This window comes from Cornus florida, unplaced genomic scaffold (assembly GCF_030987335.1).
Source record: "Cornus florida cultivar Cherokee Brave unplaced genomic scaffold, ASM3098733v1 CherokeeBrave_3.0.0_Hap2_Chr03, whole genome shotgun sequence".
NCBI lineage: Eukaryota > Viridiplantae > Streptophyta > Magnoliopsida > Cornales > Cornaceae > Cornus > Cornus florida.
Genome location: NW_026775573.1, coordinates 48,966,938 through 48,981,585, shown reverse-complemented (window position 1 = coordinate 48,981,585; position 14,648 = coordinate 48,966,938).

The window sequence follows — 14,648 nt, the reverse complement described above, 5'->3', positions numbered from 1 at the left end:
CTACGGAGAGCACACAGAAAAAAATCAAGAATGGAGCAAACAAATCTTTGATATAGTAGTCATATTCAGAGTTCGATGGCCTTCACCCTTGTTCAGGCTCTATTTATAAGTGTTTTTGGCTTAGGAATTTACATGGAGTCGTTTCTTGGCTTTTATTCCCAAACGTGGGTAATTTATGCCTACAGATCGTGCATTCGATATTATTGCAGGCGTTATGGAGTTTGGGCCTTGTCAAGATTAGGCCTGTTCATTCTGCCTTTGTTTTAAGTAGGCCTTCCTTCGCTGGGCTTATGTTTGATTATGGGCTTCTAGCTTTTTTTAACTTTGTTGTGGGCTGCCTTTTGTCGCAACGTGTTGTTTTGCGATTGGAGTGATTTTTTTTCCCTCCACAGTCCCCCAACATTGGAGTTCCCTAAGGTGCGAGATTGACTTGCGATATCGTTGATGTCCTCCGGCGTTCCATTGAGCTGTTGGCGTGGAGCCTTCTGCTGGTGAGGTGGATTATCAGTGCCCGGCTCTATAGGGGGATCTTTGTTCTGACGTTCGGGCCGAGGGTTGATCGGCTGATCATCCCGTCGAGCGTTGCCTCGAAGTCTTTCGTTTTCCCTGCGCAGAGTGCTGATTTGCGCTACGCTGGCTTCCTGAGCCTGTTTTAGCATATTGATTTGCTCAGCGCTCGCTTCATTTGCTTGTTGAAGGACGTCAAGTTGCATTTGCATTTCTTCACGTATTTTCTATATGGTTTCTTGCTGCTACGGTTGAACAATGTCTGGCTCTGTTGCCATTCCGGAGTGATGTCGCGCGCAAGAGATAGAGAACGGACTTCTTGTATCGGAGTTCCCACAGACGGCGCCAAAGTGTGGGTGCAATTTCTCACACCCGAACACCCAAGGAGATAAATTATAGTGAACACACAGAACAATCAAGAAGAGAACAAATAAATCTTTGAAAGAATAGCAGTATTGGGTATCCGATGCCTTTTCATTCTCATTCAAGCTCTATTTATAAGTTTTTCCTCAGAGATTTACATAGAGCCGTTTCTTGGCTTTTATTCCCAAACGTGGGTAATTATATCTGCAGATCGTGCATTCACCATTATGGTAGACGTTATGGAATTCGGGCCTTGTTAAGATTGGGCCGCCCATTTAGCCTTTAAATTAAGTAAAACTTCATTCACTCTAGTTGGGCTGAACTGGTACATGCGTAAGGCTTCTTCTATTGGGCCTCTAATTGATTGTGGGCTTCTGGTTATCTTAATTTGGTTGTGGGCTGTTTTTCACCGCCACGTGGTGTGTTGCAATTGGTGGGGTTTTTTCCCTCCACAATATGGTTTGATTGTTCTTTGACTTTGGAGATTTTCATTATTTATGTATTTTAATTGCATTATTATGAGCAATTAACTTAGGATTTCTAAGCAATTGGAGTTTTAATGAATAAACTTGATTTTTGATGAAATTAATGTCTTATCTTAGAATTGATTTTACTTTAATCAAATCCGAACTATTCTTATTGTTTGAGATTTGCAGCTAAGGCTCCGTTTGGCATGCGTTTTGTTTCTGCTGTTTTTGTTTTTGGATTGCTACAGTGTCGATTTTGGCAACAAAAACATGTTTGGTACGGCCTTATTTTATTTTACATAGTGCTAAAATACTTCATGAACAGTGGCCCAAAACCAAAACACCAAAAAATTATTTTTTCTTGTTTTGATAATTGTTCATGACCCAAAACCATAACAGTAACTCAACACGGGCCAAAAACAAAATACCTAAAATATCATTCCCAAACGTGTTTTTAATTTTTCTCCAAAATACTACTACAACAAAAACACTGTTTCTGTTTTAGCCAAAAACAAAACGCCAAAAACAAAGTGCACGCCAAACGGGCCCTAAGGGCTTCTCATAACGATTTGAATAATAATCATGCAATAGTACTTAAATTGAATTGTGAATGAATGTTTTGATAATTTATGCTTAGGGAAGGCAAATTATTCTACAATTTAGTTTAGAGTAGTTAGGTAGATAATTCTTGCCAACCGAAGATAGGTTATTGCTTAACTTAAATTCATGATTTATCTTCTTGAAATTGAATTAAATTGGATTTTAATTCATTTAATTCCTGATCATGCATAAATATTGAAATCCCTAAGGTTGAATCAATTGACCATATTATGAGGTTCGTGGTGAAGTTAAGCCATAAGTATTTTTTCTCTTGATCTCAATCTTTGTTATAGTTACCTATTTTTTCTTTCATGTTATTTAGACATAAACAAAACAACCAAATTTTTTCTCGAAATTAAATTAGTAATTAATTTTACACTTGACAATTCACCACAGTCCTTAAGGTTCGACACCCTCAACATAGCCCTAAAAGGATTCGTTCTATTGCAAGTGATTTTTACTATTGAAAACAGACACATCAATGAGCGGAGCTTGAACAATGATGGGCTAGGCTCATTAGGCTCGTGAACAAGCTCGTATAATAAAGTCCCATTCCATAATCCATATAAATTTACCCCAAACTCATACATCTTTCATAAGCCCAACTCTTTTACTCACTGTAATCCCAAACTCGAACATATTCAATTAAGCTTAACTCTATTTTGTTTCCTTAAGTCTAACTCCATTATTAGCGTTAAATCCTAGTATCTCATTCTCCAACAAATCTTTCCCCTCTTTCTCTCTCCAGTGACGGTTCTCCAACAGAGTTCTTTCGCTCTCTCTCTTCGGTAACCAGTCTCCCATAGAGGTCCCTCTCATGTCTCTCAATCCCCTTTTAGTGTTGATGGAATCATTATTGCCATTGAATTCTTGAGGAAGATGATCGGAGATCGGCGAAAGAGAGAACAATGATTTTTTCCATCTTATTTAGATATGAGACTCTTCCATTTTTTTTTTTATGTTGTTGGATATATAGGCAAGATTTTTTATCTTTTGGATATGTAAGATCTTAATCAGGAAAAAAAAAATAAAAAATAAAAAATAAAAATAAATAAAATAAAAAATTTTGGGAGGCAAGCTCGAGCTTGGCTTGTCCAACCTCGCACGAGTCCAAGCCGAGCCCAAGCAAGGCTTGGCTCGGCTCGGCTCAGTTCATTTGCAGCCCTATTTGAGGATCTCCTAAAACATGACAGCTTCAAGTCTTAATAGAAGCTTTACCAAAAGGGACAAACAAAGCAATTAAAGTATTGGATTTTATAAAAAGGTTAGGTTATTGTTTTCCAAATGCTTGGATTACATATAGAGTATTATTGACTATCCAAGTTACGGTTGCATCTGCTTAAAGAAGCTTTTCAAATTTCAAGTTGATTAAATCTTACCTAGAGTTGATGATGTCACAAGAGAGATTGAATGGGTTGGCTATGATCTCTATTGAAAAAGAGATGTTGGAGAAACTTGATTAAAGCATCTTAATTGATAATTTTGCAATTCAAAATACAAGACGGTCACATTTACTTTAATACGAAGTTGAATTTTGATTTTTGTGACTAAGTTGAGTTGAATATTTCCTTTCAATTTTTTGATGTAAACTAGATCATGTTCATTATAAAGCACTAAAACTGGGTTTTGTTTTGTGTATTTTTAACATTAATATATTTCATGTGCTTATCGTCTCATTTAAATGAAAATTTTGCACTCTTATAAATTTTTTACTTGTGTGAAACCTTATGTATAAAGACCTCATATTTAAAAGTTCGCCTAGGGCCTCTTAAAGTTTTGGGAATCTCGAGGCCGACCCTGCCACTATAGCTTCTCCTTTCGGGTGGAGAGCAAACCTTTACAAAAAGAAAACTTATTTCTCCTTTCTTTTTACTAAGAGAACTGCCTTCTCTTATATTTCATTTGGATCAAATTAACCCTTGCAAATAATTTGTAAGAAGATTGGAGTAAATTGAATATATCTCTTAAAAATAAATAGTTCAAATTGATGCTCACAAGACTAGAGTATTTGTGACGCCCCGAATCCCATGATCCGTTGCATCATCGACAATGATCCGAAACCCTGACACCAAGTTCGAAATGTGATCGGTTAAGATTTGATCTATAATAAATCAACCCTTTGCAAAAGCACAAATCATTGTAAAATAGGGCTATTGGTCGGATAAGTCGAACCACTAGGATTGCTAGTTTATGACAATCAAGATTTTTAAATTCACTTTTAATTTGATGAAAGGAGTATAGAGTTTTAGTTGGTTTGTCACTTAGAAACTAGGAATTAGAGATTGCATAAAACAATACTTGCAAATAATTAAAGAGATAAAAATAATATAGAGGGGACTAGGAAAGTGAATCCACTACCTACCTTATTAACATGTTAGTTGAGATTTACTTAGGGAAACAACATAAATATGTGACCAAGAAATGCTACAACACAAAATTGCTACATTCCTTCAAGAAATTCATGAAATCAATGGCAAGAATAACCTATCAAAGTTACACATGCTTGAACTACCTAAACTAGTGTGTAGCCTTAGACATACTTGCTAAGCTAGAGATTATCAAGCCTTTAATCACATGATAGGAGCACATAAAGTCAAGAGTCAAGAATAGTCCATCAAAGGAGGGTCCTAAGCTATGGAATATCAAGATTCTCATACAACATGCCAAGAAACCCATTTCACAATCTCATTTCCGTTGTCACTATGAAAATGCAAGCCATACAATCATGAGATAATATGATCTAAGACAAGATAATACATTTATCATAATCATTTATACAAATTTAGGTTCATTACATCAAGTGTAACCTCTAAATTGTGAAATAATCACATATATACATCATTTTTCCCAAAATAAACCAAGACTAGAACATACTTACTAGAGAGGGCTTTATCACCTCCCTAGATAGGGAGGTAGTTGCTCATGGATGTAAGAGAGGAAGGAGAAGGAGTGATCTTCAACTCCATTTTCGCACCTTAAGCTCAAGAATACACAAACCCCTCACCTTATAATATTTCTCTCTCTAGAAGTTTGCTAAAATGTGTGATAGCTCTAATACAAGCCTCCAAGCCCTTATTTAGCTAAAAATCTCTTTATTTTCCCTCCATTTTCAAGCCCTAACATCCCTAGAAGAATTCAGGACCACACAATGGGTCAAGGGGACAGCCTTGAAGGAAACAATGCAAACCTATACCCACTTGTCTGCGAAATGGCGGGCTCCCGCGCCTTTATGATGTTTCTGGCCAATTGGGCGGGCGCCCACAAGTTCTGGGCGGGCGCCCGCGGTGAGCATTCTGCCCCTTTTGGCGGGCGCCCGCGGGTTTCTTGCAGGCGCCCGCAGGTGTCCTTAGCTCTGCACACCTTTGGTAAAAAGGCCATAACTCTTTATTCCAAACTCCAAATGATGAACCATTTGATGATTTGGAAAGCTATCTCAAAGATCTAAGTACATCATGTTTTAATGGAAGTCCAATTCTCAAGTTTAGTGGGTCAAAAATGAAGAATAAAGTCGAACTTCACTGCTGTCAGGCTGTAAATTTCAGCATTGCACACCTGGGGTAAAAATGACATAACTCTTTGCTCCGAACTCCAAATGACTAACCGTTTGATGATTTAGAAAGCTAACTCAAAGATATAAGTACATCATGTTTTAATAGGAGTCCAATTCTCAAGTGTGGTAGGTCAAAAAATGACCGACGAACTAGTCCTGGACAAAATGAAGGTCCCCGGCAACGGCATGCTCTGATTCTTCAACAACTCAACAAAGCCACACTTTTAACTATATTTGGAGAACCAACCTGAAAGTAAACAAAAACACGCAAATGAAGCTAATATGTATAATATGATCAACTAATGGACTTAACTAATGCAAATAAAGGTGCTTGAATATGTAATATTCAGCGCTTATCAAAATGCGAAAGCGAAACAAGGGAATAAGCTATTAGAGATGAAAGTTATCTCTATGGCAATAATAGGACCATAAGTAGAATCAATGAGACACGAATGCGGTACAATGCTGAAACTAAGGACAAAGGCGAAGGTCAAAACGATTATTATGAAGAACTAGGGGTAAAATGGTCATTGTGACACCATATTATAGATAACTAGGTCCATTATAGTCTCGTGAGTAAAAAAAAGTCAATAATGATGGAAACAAATACCTATAAGCAACATTGAAATGAGATAACAAAAATGTGCCTTAAGAGGACCTGGGAGCACTCGAAGGATACTGTGCGAGTGCTCACATAACGTCTGGGTGCTCCTCCGCGCGTGCAACCGCGCCAAGGCTTGATAAGCCCCGAGGACTTAGAGGTGGCTTGCAAGTGCTCGGTTAAACCAGTTTGGGTACTAGTAAACAGTACCCGAGGCCACCAAGTGAAATCCAAAAAAAAAATATTATGTCCATTATTTGACACAAATGGTCCTTAGAACCCCCAAAATCCAACCCAAGTGAAAAATGATGCATAAATGAGATGAAATCATACAAGAATACATTTATGGAACTAAAATCATGCCTTGAAATAAAATAACCTTTGGTCTCATTACATTGCATTAAATGAATCCCCAAATACGATATGCTTAAAATAAATTACATCAACACTTATAGAGTAAATTACACCTAGAAGCTATCCAATATACAAGAGAACTCAAATGGAAGCAAAAGAAATACATCCAAGCTAAATGAAGGTACATCGATGCAAAGCACGTCGTTTCCTGAAAACCATTTAATTAACGGGAGTGAGTAATTGACATTACTCTGTATGAAGGTGCATTATAAAGCTAGATAACCCAAGGATCATTAGCCTTGTAAGAATAACACAAGAAATACAAGTGTGGTGTATGCCTCCTAGTCATCTAATTCAAGGGTAAGTCTAAGGAATCATCCTAGAATTAACATTAGAATCATGAAATAAGGAACTAACTCAAGTATGTATATAATGCAAGAAGTATATCATAATAACAAAGTAATCCCGACTACAACTGTAATACCCCTAATTTTAAAAGTATAGTCTCTGTATTTCTTTTAATTCTTTTATTTACATTTTTATTTATTTAATTGATTAATTGATGATTTGATTATATGTTTAATTGTTTAATTTAATTATTTGTTTTCATTTACATTGTATGCTTATGTGGAAATTGAAATAATTGTTTGATTTTAGTAAATGAATAAATTGGTTAATTAAATTATGTGATAAAATGTTTATTTATTATTTTAAGGAGTTGGGCTTTGATAGTATGGATTACTTGGATAGGAGGTTAAATGGATACAGTTATTACCCGTGAATGGTTATACATATATATAAGGGTATATATGTATATAGGGTTAGTTTAATTATTAATTGTTATTAATGATTAGATTAGTATCATTATGCATTATATATATATTATAGTTTTAGGGTTTTATATATATTTATGAAATCACAGGGTGGGATAGTCGACTTAGTTACATATTTATTTTAAATATATTTTCTTTTTTGCTCTTAATATAATTCGAATTAGGTTTTATAAGCCTATATATATATATATATATATATATATATATATATATATAGATATACTAGGAAAAGGCACGTGCAATGCACGTGGTAAATGTTTTGTAACTTATAAAAAATTTTTTTTCATTTTTTTTTTCTTTCTAATTGTTGATTTAAAGCTTGTAACAATAAACGTTACAAATAAATTACAATTTTTTGTAACTCTTTTTTATATTGATTAATAAATACTTATTTTATATTAATAAATAAATTCTAAAATATTTTGAAATTGGTGATACAGTTTAGGTATCATAAATTAATAAATTCTTTTACGTTTTTATATTAATACAGAAATATGTATATTTTATTTTTTATTAATTAATAATTTTTTATTTTAATAGTGAAATATTTGAGTTTTGCAAAGTAACAAATTTTTTTAGGTAATTTGAAATTTAGTATAATTTTTAATTTACAATAGAAATTCAATTATATTAATTTTTAATTAAATTTTAAAATAGAAATTCAATTACACTAATCATACATTAGATTGAAATTGATATAAAAATTTATTATATGGAGTTTGTGATTTTTGGAAGACCCTAGGTTATATTTTATTTTCTTTAAATAGGTAATTTATGGTAGAGTTTTAAAGAAATTATTTTAATTTATTTAGATATATCTTTGTAAAATTAGATTTTTTTTATTAAAAAACTCATAATAAATAGATAAATACAAGGTTATATACTTATATGTGATAGAGTTCTCTTTTTATATTAATTAATAAATATTTTATATAATAAAAAATAAACACTAAAATGTTCAAATTCTTTAACATTTATATTTTACTTTTATGTATTATTATATTATTATATATTTTCTTTAAATATATCCTTCTATAATGTGATAGAGCTATAGAAATCGTTTTATTTTCTTTAAATATATCCTTATTTCATTAGATTTTCTTTTATTAGAAAACTCATAATAAATAGATAAATACAGGTTATATGTGATAGAGTTTTAAAGAAAATAAAATAGTTAATTTGTGCTAAAGTTTTGGTAATTTGTGTTAGAGTTTTATAAAAACTCTTTAAATATATTCTTTTCTAATGTGATAGAGTTTCATTACAAATAAAATACGTAATTTGTAGTAGAATTTTATATAAATTATTTATTTTCTTTAAATATATATATCCTTTATCTAATTAATTTTTTTTTTTATTAAAAAACTCATAATAAAAGATAATTTGTGGTAGAGTTTTAGAAAAATTATTTTATTTTTTATATCAATTATTAAATATTTTTCATATTAATAATTCTTGTGTAGTTATATTATACTTTATTAAAAAAACTCATAATAAATACATAAGTAGGTAATTTATATTAGAGTTTTATATAAACTCTTTTAAAAAAAATATTTTATTTTCTTTAAATATATCGTTCTCTAATCAGCTTTCCTTCATTAAAAAGCTCATAATAAATAGATTAAAACAAGTTATATGTGATAGAATTTTAAACAAAATAAAATAGATAATTTGTGATAGAGTTTTATAAAATTATTTTATTTTTTAAAAATCTATTTATAATAAATAAATAAATAGGTAATTTGTGTTACAGTTTAATAGAAACTCATTAAAAAACACTTTTTATATTAATTAATAAATAATTTTTTATATTTATAATTCTTCTCTAATTAGATTTCCTTTTATTAAAAAAAACTCATAATAAATAGATAAATAGGTAATTTGTGTTAGAGTTTTATAAAAACTCTTTCCAAACCTCTTTTTATATTAATTAATAAATAATATTTTATCTTAATAATGCTTGTCTAATTAGATTTCCATTTATTAAAAAACTCATAATAAATAGATAAATAGGTAATTTGTGTTAGAATTTTATAGAAACTCTTTTAAAACCTCTTTTTAGATCAATTAATAAATAATTTTTTATGTTAATAATACTTGTCTAATTATATTTCCTTTTATTAAAAAAACTCTTAATAAATATATAAAAAGGAAATTTGTACTAAAATTTTATAGAAACTCTTTAAATATTATATCTTTGTCTAGTGTGATACAGTTTTATTGAAAATAAAATATATGATCTGTGATAGAGTTTTATAAAACTTATTTTATTTTCTTTAAATATATTGTAGTCTAATTAGATTTAATTTTATTAAGAAACTCATAATAAAAGTTAATTTATGGTAGAGTTTTAGAAAAATTATTTTATTTTATATATCAATTAATAAATATTTTTTATATTAATAATTCTTGTCTAATTGGATTTTTTTTATTAAAAAATTCATAACAATAAATAGATAAATAGATTATCTTAAATTTTATTAAATAGATTTTAGAGTTTGATAGACAATTTTTTTTATAAAAACTCTTTACATATCAATTAATAAATATATATATTTTATTATATAAATAGATAATTAAATACTGAAACTCTTTGCACATGTAATAATACTATAAATAAAAACTTTTTATATCAATTAATAAATAGTTTTTTATAAAAATAAATAAATACTAAAACAACTTGGCAGAACTTCTGTATTTTATAATAAAAAATTAATAATAATAAATAGATTAATTTGAATTTTATTAGGTAGATTTTAGAGTTTTATAGAGTTTTTTTTATATAAAAACTCTTTTCATATCAATTAATAAATATTATTTATATAAATAAATAAATACTAAAATTCTGAAACTCTTTCCACATTTAATAATAGATTTACTTTTATTAAAAAATTTATAGTAATAAATAGATAAAAAGGTTCATTTGAATTTTATTAGGTAGATTTTAGATTTTTCTAGAGTTTTTATTATTATTATTATGTTTTTTTATATAAAAACTCGTTTCATATCAATTAATAAATATTTTTGTATAAATAAATAAATACTGAAACTCTTTGCATATTTAATGTTTAATTTTTTTAAAATATATCCTTGTCTAATTAAATTTAATTTTATTTAAAAACTCATAATAAAAGTTAATTTGTGGTAGAGTTTTAGAAAAATTATTTTATTTTATATATCAATTAATAAATATTTTTTATGTTAATAATTCTTGCCTAATTCGATTTTCTTTTATTAAAAAATTCATAATAATAAATAGATAAATAGGTTAATTTAAATTTTATTAGATAGATTTTGGAGTTTGATAGAGATTTTTTTTTTATTATTATAAAAACACTTTTCTTATCAATTAATAAATATATTTTTATATAAATAGATATTTAAATACTGAAACTCTTTGCACATTTAACAGTAGTATAGATAAAAACTTTTTTTTATATAAATTAATAAATATTTTTTTATATAAATAAATAAATACGGAAACACTTTGGTAGAACTTCTGTATTTTACTCTGAAAATTAGATTTTATTTTATTAAAAAATTGTAATATGTAATACGTGTTAGGGTGTTATAAAAAATATTTTTAAACTCTTTTTATATGAATTAATAAATATTTTTATATTTTAAAAATTCCTATCTAATTAGATTAGCTTTTATTAAAAAAAACTGATAATAAAAGGTAATTTGTGATAGAGTTTTAGAAAAATTATTTTATTTTTTATATCAATTAAAAAAAATTTATATTAATAATTCTTGTCCAATTAGATTTTATTTTATTAAAAAACTTATAATAAATAAATAAGTAATTTGTATTAGAGTTTAATATAAACTATTTTCAAAACTCTTTTTATATCAATTAATAAATATTTTTTATTTTAATAATTTTTGTCTAATTAGATTTAGTTTTATTAAAAAAAACTCAAAAATAAATAGATAAATAGGTCATTTGTGTTATAGTTTTTTAAAAACTCTTTTAAAACCTCTTTTTGTATCATTTAATTTTTTATATTAATAATACTTTTCTAATTAGGTTTCCTTTTACTAAAAAACTCATAATAAATAGATAAATAGGTAATTTGTGTTGGAGTTTTATAGAAACTCTGTTGATCGAGTTTTATTGAAAATAAAATAGGTAATTTGTAATAGAGTTTTATAGAAATTATTTTATTTTCTTTAAATATATATTTGTCTAATTAGATTTAACATATATCAATTAATAAATATTTTTTATATTAATAATTCTTGTTTAATTAGATTTTCTTTTATTAAAAGATTGATAATAATAAATAAATAAATAGGTTAAAATTTTTATTATGTGGATTTTAGTGTTTTATCATATCATTTAATAAATATTTTTTTATATAAATAAATACTGAAACTCTTTACACATCTAATAATAATATAGATAAAAACTCTTTTTATATCAATTAAAAAATAGTTTTTTATATAAATAAATAAATACTAAACTCTTTGACAGAGCTTTTGTATTTCATTCTAGAATTCAACTATTTTTATATCAATTAATAAATTTTTTTTTTATATATAAATCAATAAATACTAAAAACTCTTTGGCAGAACTTCTGTATTTTACTCTGAAATTCTAGATTTTTAGAATTCTCAATTTCTGTACTCTTTCCTCCTTCCTCCATACCTCTATTTATAGGTTTTTTGGATGAATAGGATGGTGACATGTGTCCTTTTCTGATAATGACATAATTATAACTGGGCCGGACCGGTTATATTGTGATAATTATCTATAACAAATAACTAAAAATAAGGGTTTTATATACAATGTGCTTGATTTTATTAGGTGATTTTTAGAGTTTTAAAGAAACTATAATTATCTATAAAAAATAACTAAAAATAAGAGTTTTCTATAAAATGTGATTGATTTTATTAGGTAAATTAGATTTTCTTTTATTAAAAAACTTATAATAAATAAATAAATAGGTAATTTGTGTTAGAGTTTAATATAAATTCTTTTAAAAACTTTTTTTATATCAATTAATAAATATTTTTTATTTTAATAATTCTTGTCTAATTAGATTTACTCTTATTAAAAAAAAAAACTCATAATAAATAGATAAATGGGCAATTTGTGTTAGAGTTTTTTAAAAACTCTTTTAAAACCTCTTTTTGTATCAGTTAATAAATAATTTTTTATGTTAATAATACTTGTCTAATTAGGTTTCATTTTCTTAAAAAACTCATAATAAATTGATAAATATGTAATTTGTGTTAGAGTTTATAGAAACTCTTTAAATATATCTTTGTTGATAGAGTTTTATTGATAATAAAATAGATAATTTGTAATAAAGTTTTATAGAAATTATTTTATTTTCTTTAAATATATATACTTGTCTAATTAGATTTTCTTTTATTAAAAAATGGATAATAATAAATAGATAAATAGGTTAATTTAAATTTTATTAGGCATATTTTAGGTTTTTTTTTTTTTTTTTTGTTAAAACTCTTTTCATATCATTTAATAAATATTTTTTTATATAAATAAATAAATACTAAAACTCTTTACATATCTAATAATAGTATAGATAGAAACTCTTTGACAGAGTTTCTGTGTTTTACTCTGGAATTCAACTCTTTTTATATCAATTAATAAATATTTTTTTATATAAATAAATAAATACTGAAACTCTTTGGCAAAGCTTCTGTATTTTATTCTGGAATTCTGAATTTCTAGAATTTTCAATTTCTGTACCCCTTTTTCCTTCCTCAATGTCTCTATTTATAGGCTTCTTGGATGAATAGGATGATGACATGCGTCCTTTTCTAATAATGACATAATCATAACTGGGCCGGGCCGGTTATATTGTGATAATTATTCATAAAAATAACTAAAAATAAGAGTTTTATATAGGATGTGATTGATTTTATTAGGTAATTTTTAGAGTTTTATAGAAACTATAATTATCCATAAAAAAAAATAACTAAAAATAAGAGTTGTATATAGAATGTGATTGATTTTATTTGGTAATTTTTAGAGGTTTATAGAAACTATTTTTACAAAAACTATTTGTATATCAATTAATAAATATTTTTTTATATAAATAAATAAATACTGAAACACTTTGCACATTTAATAATAGTATAGGTATATGTTATATGTTTACCAAGGGTTAGAAACCCTATTCACGTACACATAGAGGTTGAGCCGTATACAGAGAGGTTTGAGAGAAAAATAGAGAGAACAAGTTAGGGTTTTGGCCAATAACAAGGGCTGAACCGAGGAGGGGTAATTGAAGCTTGCTAGTGGGTTGAACCAAGGGCAACAGAGGAGTTAAAAACAGTTAAGGATTACCGGATAATCTAGGAAGACGACGTTGAGATTTTAATCCGAAATTTCAAAGGCAAGTTCTTCTTCTAACTCTCTCCCTTAGGCTTTATGTTCTTTACATGCCTAAAACAATTCTAGGAGTAACTAAATTTTAAATTGATCTTATTATGCACGTTGATTCAAATTATAACAGTATGTGTGTTAATGAATTTTTAATTGCTTGGACTTAAGTTTTTCTTGCATAAATACTTGTTTAAATTGGTGTTTAAATTAGTTAGGACCATTAGAGATCTTAACAGAGAGGGATGGAATGATTGGAAGTCACTAGAGATGAGAACGATAGAAGATACCAAGCAGAGAGCCGGCTCCCTCTTGGAGGGAGGCGGCTCCCAGGGAGAAGAGGTGGTTCCCCTTAAGGGGGAGCCGGCTCTAGGTGGTGGGGAGGAGGCTCCCTTACAAAGGGAGTTGGCTCCATGATGGAAGGAGGCGGTTCCCTTTGTTAGGGAGGCGGCTCCCTTCCTCAAATTTTTTTTTTTTTTTTTTTTTTTTTTTCGTGTTTTGGGTTCCGTTTGGCTATCTGGAGTAGTTCTAAGTTGTTTAAGTTGTTATAAATGATTTAAATGATTGTTATAAACATGTAAAAATACTTGGAAGCATGATTTACATTAATAAGCTAAGGAATGGAGCAACATGACTTTCAACAGTAAATCTGCATGTTGATTATTGAATAAAGGTTAAAGTGTAATAAATCCCCTTGAACTATCAGCCAATTTCATAAAAACCCCCTTAATTAATTAATACCCCCCTAAACTATCTAAAAAGTGCAGTTGAAGGACAAATTCAAAATCTTCATTGTCGGAAGTCATTGGAAATATAAGATTACAAAATTACCCTTGACTTGAACACCACCGTTTTAGTGTTTTAATGGCTTATGTTGTTGATGTATCAAAGATAATCTCAGCTACCAAAAACATTAGGACAACACATGACCTTATCACAATCACCACCCACCATTTTATCAGTTTAGTGCCAAACACCACCTGGGACTACTTCATGTTAGCACCAAACACATCCTTAC